The sequence below is a fragment of the Mobula hypostoma genome, chromosome 13, assembly GCF_963921235.1.
Source record: "Mobula hypostoma chromosome 13, sMobHyp1.1, whole genome shotgun sequence".
NCBI classification, from domain to species: Eukaryota; Metazoa; Chordata; class Chondrichthyes; order Myliobatiformes; family Myliobatidae; genus Mobula; species Mobula hypostoma.
The window spans coordinates 2,609,427-2,620,236 of record NC_086109.1 but is presented as its reverse complement, the minus strand read 5'-3'; positions in this window follow the sequence as shown (position 1 = coordinate 2,620,236).

Here is a 10,810-nt window from a genome sequence, read left to right as displayed (position 1 = left end):
CTCCCGCCCACCTGATCCCAAACCCCTGTCACACCCCTTCATTGCTGGTCTTACCTGCTCTGTTCCTAGTTCCTCCATTTCTGCACCTCAGAATCCCCACTGCTCCTCAGACGAGCCCACTCCTTTCTCTGCCTCCCTTCATCACTCACTCTGCCTGCTCTCCCTGCTGCCCCTCCCAGTCTTCATCCTTCCCTCCCTCTCCCCTCCTGACTTTCATACTTTCCTTCTCTTGCCTCTTCTACCACTCCTAATCTCCCCACACTCCCCATCCACCCTCCATATATTTCCCTCCTCTCAACTCTCCTGCATCCTCTCCTTCCCTCTGCCTTTTGTCACTTCTTCCCTCCACCATCTCTCCCCAACTGTTCCTCCTCGTTCCTCTCTCTCGACTACATACCTCATCCCCTCTGCTTTCCATTCAACCTACCCACCCACCTGTGTGTAGAGATGGGGGGGTCTCTGCTAGAACCAGGAGAAAGGGGAGGTAAGAAGGGGAAGAGTGGAGGGGTGACTGATGGGGGATGGAGAGAAGGGAAGAGACGACAGGGAATCATCAGCCTTGTGCCTCTGGCTTCTGTTCTGGTGACAAAGAGCTGATTATCGACTGCAGGAGGAAGAAACCATGAGCCAGTCCTCATCGGCAGATCAGAGGTTCAAGGGACAATTACTTTAAATTCCATGGTGTTATTTAAGAGGACCGGTCCTGCGTAACACGTAAGTGCAATTGTGAAGAGAGACTGGCCTCACACTTACTTCCATAGGAGATTCAGAATCACAACTAAAAACTTAACAAACTTCAATAAATGTATCATGGACAGTATATTGACTGGCTGCATCACAGCCTGGTATGGAAACAGCAATGTCCTTGAATGGAAGATGTTAGAAAATGTCGTGTATATGTTGCGGGAAAGCACATCCATCATCAGAGATTGTCACATCCCAGGCCAAGCTCTCTTCTCGCTCTGCCATCAGGAAGGAGGTACACGTGCCTGAGGACTCTGTGGTCCTGTCACTCCATTTTTCAGCAACAAGGGAGGATATAGAACGTCCGGTAGAGAGGTTTTAAAGACCATATGTCTCAATTTACCCTCTACTACTCCTTGGAATAACAGTCTTTCACTGGAAACATTTAAAAACGGGTCTCACTGATGATGGCCAGTGAATTGCAAAACTGATTGCAGGGAACCTTGGATAAAGAGATATATTGAGGGCCTGGCCAGGAACAGGAAGGGGGCATGAGTCAAGTGCGAGCAGTTGAGTTTAAGTAAGTCATAAATGAGAGAATGTCTGGAGATGCTGGAAATCCAAAGCAACACACAGCAGTCCGGGCTGCATCTACGGAAATGAATAAACAGTCCATGTTTCAGGTCAAGACCCTTCTTCAGGACTGGAAAGGAGGGGGGAAGACACCAGAATAAGAAGGTGGGGGAAGGGGAATGAGGGTTGCTGAAAGGTGAACCCAGGTGGGTTGGCAAAGTAAAGGGCTGGAGAAGAAGGAATCCAGTAGGAGAGGAGAGTGGACAATGGGAGAGAGGGAAGGAGGGGCACCCCAGTGGGAGATGATAGGCAGGTGAGAAGAGGTAAGAGGCCATAGAGAGGAATAGAATGAGAGAGGAAGAGGAAAGAAAAAAAATGACCAGAAGGAGAAATCTGTGCCATCAGGTTGGAGGCTCTCCAGACGGAATATAAGGTGCTGCTCCTCCAACCTGAGGGTGACCTCATCTCGCCACAGATTGAAATAAATCCCTGGAGGAGTATAGGGATACTGGAGTGTACTCAGGAAGGAAATCAGGAGGGCGAAAAGAGAGAAAGTTTTGGGAAAGAAAACTAAGGAGAATCCAAAGAGTTTTTATAAGTATATTAAGGAAATAAAAAGGGTAACTAGAGAGAGAAGACATGGCCCTTCAGAGGCCATGCATGAAGTCACAAGTGACAGGCGAAATACTCAGTGAATATTTTTCCACAATGGAGAAAGACATAAATACTTAGGAACTAGGGAAATTTAATGTGAAGGTCTTGAGGATAGTCAACATTAAAGCAGAGGAGGTGCTGGACAAATTAAAATATATGAAGGTAGACGAATCTCCATGGTCTGACCAAACCCATTAGAGTTGAGATTGCAGAAGCCCTGGTTGAGATATTTGCATCATCAGTCACCAGTAGATAGATAGATAGATATACTTTACTGATCCCGAGGGAAATTGGGTTTCGTTACAGCCGCACCAAGCAAGAATAGAGCGTAAATATAGCAATACAAAAACCACAAACAATCAAACAACAAAAAGCAAACTATGCCAGATGGAAAAGAAGTCCAGGATCAGCCTATTGGCTCAGGGTGTCTGACCCTCCACAGGAGAAGCTGCACGTTCGATGGCCACAGGCAGGAACGACCTCCTGTGCAGCCCAGTGTGGTATCTCGGTGGAATATGGCTGAAGTCCAACAGTAAAAAGTTCAATATCTGGTCTACAAACATGTTCCTCGATCGTAATATGACCTGGATTGCACCATCTGTTGTTAACCAGAACAGTAAGCACCCAACTCCTTTACGCTTACTGCTCTCAGTGCACTTCTGCTCAGCCGGAACAGTCTGGAAGCCATCCATGGAGAAGTTTTGATCGGGTATGTCCTCGTGCAGCCCCGTTCCAGTGAATCACATAACACTGCACTCCCGAAATGTTCTCTGACGCCTAGCTGGCGCCGGGAACTCGTCCATTTTATTACCCACCGAACTCCTCTTCTCCATAAGTCTCTGTTGTCTCGACCCGGTCCTCTTTTCTCGACTTTGTGATCCCCCTCTGCATTCTATGTGTGTTTTCCTCCAGCTTTCAGCAGGGGTGTCCGCCGCTCTGCTCGCTAAACCGGCCGGCATTAGCGCAATCAGTTGGTCCCTCGAATGAACAATGTGACCATGCTTCTGTCCCGCGTGTTGGGATGTAACTATTCCCAGCACTAAAAACCCAAATAAAGCTCTCTCTACCAGCATCTTAGAGAAGGCACAGCTTTGATGTGTTACCGTGTAAAAAAAATACAAAAAATAACGCAAGTTAAAAAGTAAGAAGAAGAAAGTAAGGATACTGATCGGAACGGCTGTACCAGGCTGCATGCACGACCGGCGCGTGCACACTTGACTGGAGGGTTGTGAATGTTTTACCTTTATTGAAGAATGTCTGCGAAGAAAAACCTTGGAAGAGTAGACCACGAAGTCTAAGATCTGTGGTAGTTAATTTACTGGAGAGGATTCTGATAAAATAATTGTACATGCATCTGGAAAGATAGGGGTTCTCTGGGAGATCATGTCTGATGAACTTGATTGGTTTTCCAATGGTGTGAATAAGAAGGTTGATAAGGGCAGTGTAGTAAATGTGCTCAACACTGACCTTAGTGAGGATTTTGAATTGGTTCCACATGGTCGGCTGTTCTGTAACATCAGATTGCAAGGAATTCAGGCAGAGCTAGTTAATTAGATACACAATTGACTTTAGGAAGCAGAGGATGATGGTGAAAATTGGAACCTGTGACTAGCTGTTTGGCTTAGGAGTTGGTACAGGACCCATTAGGTCCCTGCGGTATGTAATAGAGCGGCCACATGGCATATATTTGTGGTCTCGTGCTGCTGTGGCCCATCCACTTCAAAGTTCAACATGTTTTGCACAATACTGTTGCAACATGTGGTTATTTGTGTTATTGTCACTTTCCTGTCAGCTTGAAGCAGTCAGGAAGTTCCTCTCTGACTTCTCTCCCACACAGCTGCTGCTTGCTGGATGTTTTTCTTTGTTTCTTGCACAGTTCTCTGAGAACTCTATAAACTATTGTATGTGAAAATCCCAGGAGATCAGCGGTTTCTGAGATACTCAAACCACCATCTGTCACTACAATTATTCCACTGTCAAAGTCACTTGGATCACATTTCCTCCGACATTGACATAGACAGCTTCTCATCACTGTGAGAGAGAGAGAGACAAGATAGTTAAATATAGGCATAGCCTCTGGTCTTGTTCAGCCCCTCACTCACACCACCACCTGACATTGAGTACCAAGGGTCTGCACTGTCCCATCACACACGGTCAGTGCGGAGGTTAGTTACAAAGTTAAACTGCATCTTGTCTGTCCAGTTGCACCCTACCAGAGTACAGGTTAGATACAGAAGCTCCCTTGACGGTGTCTTATCACACACTCCCAAGGTTATTTCTACCTCACCAGTGTCCTGTCACACATTCTCAAGACACTGGTGAAGTAGAAATAAACTTGACTCATTATTGTTCAGTTACACCTTTGCAGAGTACAGCTTGCACTTTGCCTCCCAGATTTGATTGGGATTTTAAGGAAGTGATGAAGTTAGTTGTAGTTGATTGGAGGTATGTGTTGCCTAAATGGACTTCAGCATAGTATTTGATAAGGTCCCTCATGGCTGGTTGGAAGACTAAATCATCTGCTATCCATGACCACTTGTTAACTAGGATACAGAATCGTCTCGGCCATAGAAACCAGAGAGATAGTTGAGGAAGGTCATTCTCACTGGAGGTCTGTGCCTAGTTGTGTTCTGCAAAGGTCATTTCTGGAACTTCTATTTGTAAAACTGTATACATTGATGATTTAGATGAAAATGTCAGTAAGTTTGCAAATGATGCAAAGAAATCGATGTGCACAACAAGGAAGATTGTCAAAGGATGCAGCTGTACATAGCTCAATCGAAAGCTTGGGTGGAGAAATGGCAGATTGCTGCGGGAGGGAGCTGCTCTTGCGCTGTGTGTTGGAGGCTGCAGCTTACAGAAGGAGGGAGAGCTTGTTGTGAAGAGAATTCATTAAATAAAAACACATCTTGATAGTTGTTTTTAGAGGAAGTCTGTTGCAAAAGACAGATGGTTGTGACACTGGATCGAGGTAGAACTATCGGAAAAACAGAGGCTATGTTCTTAGTTTCTTGTAGAGGAAAGCAAAGACTGGGCTTTATTACGAGGAGGCTGGGGTTTAGAAATGGGGAAGTGTTGTTATAGTTGTACAGGATGTTGATGAAACTGCACTGTGAGTGCCACACACTCAAGTTCGCCGTATGAATCTATTTAGTTCACCGTATTTAAGGAAGGACATCGGAGGCAGTCTGAATGAGATTCACCAGGCTACTTTGTGGAATGAGCAGCCAGCCCTTCCATGAACAGCTAAAGGTTCAGATTCAGATGTATTTATCGTCATATACAGAACCATGCAAATATACGCTGCAGGGAGCTGAAGACTTTTGCACACTACTGAAGTAACTTTATGCATTGCACTGTACTGCTGCTGCAAAAAGAAACAATTTTCATGACATATGAAAGATGATAAACCTGATCCTGATATGGGTCTCTAAAGAGTAAGAAGGACACAGGAGAGGCAGGAATCATGGTTGGGAAAAGGAGAAGTGAGAGGGGAGGGAGCAGAAGGCATCAGAGAGATATTCTGTAATGGCCAATAAAGTGATTGTTTGAACATAAGAACATAAGAAATAGGAACAGGAGTTGGCCATCCGGCCCATCGAGCCTGCCCCGCCATTCAATAAGATCATGGCTGATCTGCCTGCAAACTCAGCTCCATCTACCTGCCTTTTCCCCCATAACCCTTAACTCCCTTATTATGTAAAAACTTATCTAACATTTTCTTAAATATATTTAATGAAGAAGCCTTAACTGTTTCCCTAGGCACAGAATTCCGCAGATTCACCACTCTCTGGGAAAAACAATTTCTCCTCATCTCCGTCCTCTATCTTCTCCCCTGAATCTTGAGGCAATGTCCCCTAGTTCTAGTCTCACCTACCAATGGAAACAACTTTCCTACTTCTATCTTATCTATCCCGTTCAAAATTTTGTATTTTTCTATAAGATCCCTCTCATTCTTCTGAACTCCGGACAGTATAGTCCCAGACGACTCAATCTCTCCTCAAGCAACAGACACAAAATGCTGGTGGAACACAGCAGGCCAGGCAGTATCTATAGGAAAGGGTACAGTCAATGTTTCAGGCCGAGACCCTTCAACCTGTCCTCATAGGTTAACAACTTCATTCTGGAATCAACTTGGTGAACCTCCTCTGCACTGCCTCCAAAGCCAGTATAACCTTCCTCAAGTATGGAGACCAGAACTGCACACAGTACTCCAGGTGCGGCCTCACCAGTACCCTGTATAGTTGCAGCATGACCTCCCTGCTCTTGACTTCAATCCCTCTAGCAATGAAAGCCAACATTCCGTTTGCCTTCTTAATAACCTGTTGTACCTGCAAGCCAATTTTTTGCGATTCATGCACAAGTACTCCCAAGTCCCTCTGCACAACAGCATGCTGCAATCTTACACCATTTAAATAATAATCTGCTCTTCTATTATTCCTTCCAAATTGCATGATCTCTCATTTACTAATGTTGTATTCCATCTGCCAGACGTTGGCCCACTCACTTAACCTATCTATATCCCTCTGCAGACCCTCCACATCCTCTGAACAACTTGCTTTTCCACTCAGTGTCATCAGCAAATTTTGCTACGCTACACTCAGTCCCTTCTTCCAAACCATCAATGTAAATGGTAAACAGCTGTGGGCCCAGCACTAACCCCTGCGGCACCCCACTCACCACTGACTGCCAACCGGAGAAACACCCACTTATACCAACTCTCTGCCTTCTATTGGTTTAACCAATCCACTGTCCATGTCAATACTCTTCCTCCAACTCCATGCATCCGTATCTTATTTATTAAGTCTCTTGTGCGGCATCTTATCGAACGCTTTCTGAAAATCCAAGTATACGACATCCACCTGTTCCCCTCTATTCACTGCACTTATTATGTCCTCAAAGAACTCCAGTAAGTTTGTCAAACAGGACCTGCCCTTTCTGAATCCATTAGGAGTGTCTAATGGAACCACTCCTTTCCAAATGTTTCGCTATTTCTTCCTTAGTGACAGCTTCAAGCATTTTCCCAACTACAGATGTTGAGCTAACTGACCTATAGTTGCCCGTCTTTTGCCAACATCCTGTTTTAAAAAGTGGCGTGACATTTGCTGTCTTCCATTCCGCCGGGACCTGCCCAGAATCTAGAGAGATTTAATAAATGATTACCAACGCATCTACTATAACCTCCGCTAATTCCTTCAGCACCCTGGGATGCATCCCATCAGGACCAGGGGACTTAATTACCCTCAGGCTCTCTAGTTTGCTCATCACTATCTCTTTAGTGACAGTGATCTTATCGAGGTCCTCACTTTCCATTATGTCCATAAAATCCTTCTTTGGCAAATTAGATGTGTCCTTCACCATGAAGACTGACACAAAATAGTCGTTCAATGCCTCAGCCATTTCCTTATCACCTAATATCAATTTCCCCTCATCATCTTCCAAAGGACCTATGTTGACTTTAGCCACCCTCTTCTGCTTTATATATTTATAAAAACTTTTGCTATCTGTTTTTATTTTTTGTGCTAATTTACTTTCATACTTTATCTTGCCTTTCCTTATTTTTTGCCTAGTTGTTCTCTGTTGCTTTTTAAAGTTTTCCCATTCCTCCAGTCTCCCACTACTCTTTGCGACTTTGTACACACAAAGTCGTATTGTATTAGTGTATTTGGAATCAAATAACTATGCCTGGTGTCTCAGGACTGGGCGTGTCTGCACCTGGGCTACTCCCCCCTGCTGCTGGCACTTTCTCTACCACCTATCCCACACTCCTCCCGCAGTGCTCCACCCTCAACATTTCCAACATCCTTTGTTCCCGAAAGATTTCCAATCTCGCTCACCACTTCATGTTGAGAAATACAGTACTATATATATATGCCTAAGTCCTTTGCTAGTACTGTACACCAGAATTCCTTTCTCACTTGAAGTTCACAGAGCATAGATAGTAATAATAAGTACAATCATACATGTAGTGAAGTATACAAAACAACAACAAAGTGCAAATTTTAACAGCGAATTGTACAATCTGAAGTAACACACACAAAATGCTGGAGGAACTCAACAGGTCGGGCTCCGTGCATGGAGGGGAATAAACAGTCAACGTTTCAAACTGAGACCCTTCATCAAGACAATCTGAAGGTTTTCAAAAACAAATGCCAAAAACAAGTATTATTTATTAATAAAAACAATATTTATTGTAATAATTGTTTACAAAAACAAACAATAATATTTTATATAAAATTAATTACAGTCATATGTATAATACTAATAATAAACAATGGAATAACCAAGTGAGGTAGAATTAAGAGACTTTGAACATGGTAACCTCACTGGGAAGGGATATGTGAAAGAGATGATTGGCTCAGAAGTCTTGGACAGAAGCTCATCTTGAGCTGTTCAGACTTTCAAGACTGTGAACTTTCTCCCAGAAGGTAAGGACAAAGGACTGGCCAGGATGGTAATCATCTCTTACAATACTGTTTGTCTTCCTGAAGCAATACAGCGTGCAGATGGACTGGGTGGAAGGAGGTGAGGAGGCTTGATAAACTGGGCAATGTTACCACTCTACAGGTTCCGTCAACCACAGCAGAACAGATGCCATACCAGGCTGAAAGGCAACCTATCAGGAGTTTCTCAATGGCACATCTGTAGAAGTTTGAGGGAATTCTTGTGGACAAGCCAAATCAACTCAGACACCGAAGGAAGGACTTGCACTGATGTGCTTTCCTGATCACCACGTCTTTGGGGATGGGTTTGGGGGACAGGGAGGGCCATAAGAATCAGTTCAGTGTTTCTTTGGGTTTATGGGGATGGGTTTGGGGTATGGAGGGGTGTTAGTATCTGGTTAGTGGTTTTTTTTGGGTTTATGGGGATGGGTTTGGGGTACGGAGGGGTGTTAGTATCTGGTTAGTGTGTTTTGGGGTTTGGGGGACAGGGAGGGCCATAAGAATCAGTTCAGTGTTTCTTTGGGTTTATGGGGATGGGTTTGGGGTACAGAGGGATGTTAGTATCTGGTTAGTGGTTTTTTTTGTGTTTATGGGGATGGGTTTGGGGTATGGAGGGGTGTTAGTATCTGGTTAGTGGGTTTTTTTGGGTTTATGGGGATGGGTTTGGGGTACGGAGGGGTGTTAGTATCTGGTTAGTGTGTTTTGGGGTTTGGGGGACAGGGAGGGCCATAAGAATCAGTTCAGTGTTTCTTTGGGTTTATGGGGATGGGTTTGGGGTATGGAGGGATGTTAGTATCTAGTTAGTTTTTTTTGGGTTTATGGGGATGGGTTTGGGGTATGGAGGGGTGTTAGTATCTGGTTGGTGTTTCTTTGGGTTTGGATGGATTTGGGGGACAGGGAGGGCGTCAGGAACAAGTTAGTGTTTCTTTGGGTTTATGGGGATGGGTTTGGGGGACGGGGGCGTTAGGATGAAGTTAGTGTTTTTTTGGGTTGATGGGGATGGGTTTGGTGGACAGGGAGGGCGTCAGGAACAAGTTAGTGTTTTGGGGGGTTTATGGGGATGGGTTTGGGGGACAGCGAAGGCGTTAGGATCAGGTTAGTGTTTATGACAAGGATGTGGGGCAATTAGAGGACAGGCTGGAGTGTGATGTCTCCATGTTCAAAGACCAGCGATAACGTGGGACATCCGTGGGCTGGGCCGGGATGTCCAGCCACATGCTGAACTGGTAGAACAGCATGGGTGAAGGTTGGAGCCCCCTCTCCCTCCCTGGATTAGCAAATTGTTGGCAGCTCTTGGAGTCAGATTTCCATGTGAGCAGGAGGAGCGAGGTCTGATGACCCACTGGGTTTGTGACTCGGTGACGAGAGTTTGAGGCCGGGTGTTTAGTGATCAGTGGGTCCTGGCATCAATGCTGAGGATCTACACTTGAGGGTTGAATTGGAAGTCTGGAAATCGAGGCCCATTGACCAGGGTGCTGGGTATGTGAATCTCCAAGTATCTGCTGGGGTAGACAAATGCCCAGTGTCAGTGTTTCTGAGATGGCTGGGAGCTGGAGGCTGAAGAAGATTAGATTATTCGATTAGATTAGATTATGTGGACACGCAGTCCTCTTTTATTGTCATTTAGTAATGCAAGCATTAAGAAATGATACAATATTCCTCCGGTGTGATATCACAGAAACACAGGACAGACCAAGATTGAAAAACTAACAAAAACCACATAATTATAACATATAGTTACAACAGCGCAAACAATACTGTAACTTGATGAAGAACAAGCCGTGAGCAGGGTAAAAGTTCAAAGTCTCTCGAAAGTCCCACATCTCACGCAGACGGGAGAAGGAAGAAAACTCTCCCTGCCATACCCAACCACAGTCCGACTCTGAGTCGTCCGAAAACTTCGAGCTCCAACCAGCCCTCCGACACCGAATACCGAGCACCATCTCTGCCGAATGCTTTGACCTCAGCTCCGGTCACCAGCAGCAGGCAAAGTTGAGGATTTTGTGGCCTTCCCTCCGGAGATTCTTGATCGCACAGTGGCAGCAGTATTTGAGAAGTATTGCTGAGGCTTCATAAGCGTTGATCAAACCACACTTTTGAAATACTGTGAGCAATTTTTCCCTCTTGTCTAAGGAAAGGTGCTTTGGCCTTGGATATGGTCAGGAGGAAGATCTCAAGAATGATTTCAATAATGAAATACTTAACCTATGAGAAACGTTTGACGTATCTGGGACTGCACATATTGGAGTTTAGGAAGATAAGAAGGGATTACATTGAAATCTATCGGATACTGAAGGTTTCGTATAGAGTAGATGTGAAGAGATGTTTTCATTAGTAGGAGGGTCTAGGATCCGAGAGCCTAGCCACGGAGCAAAGGAAAGGGGTCTTTAAAACTGATGTAAGGAGAAATTTATTCAGCCAGTTGGTGATGAATCTGTGGAATTCTTTGCCAGAGA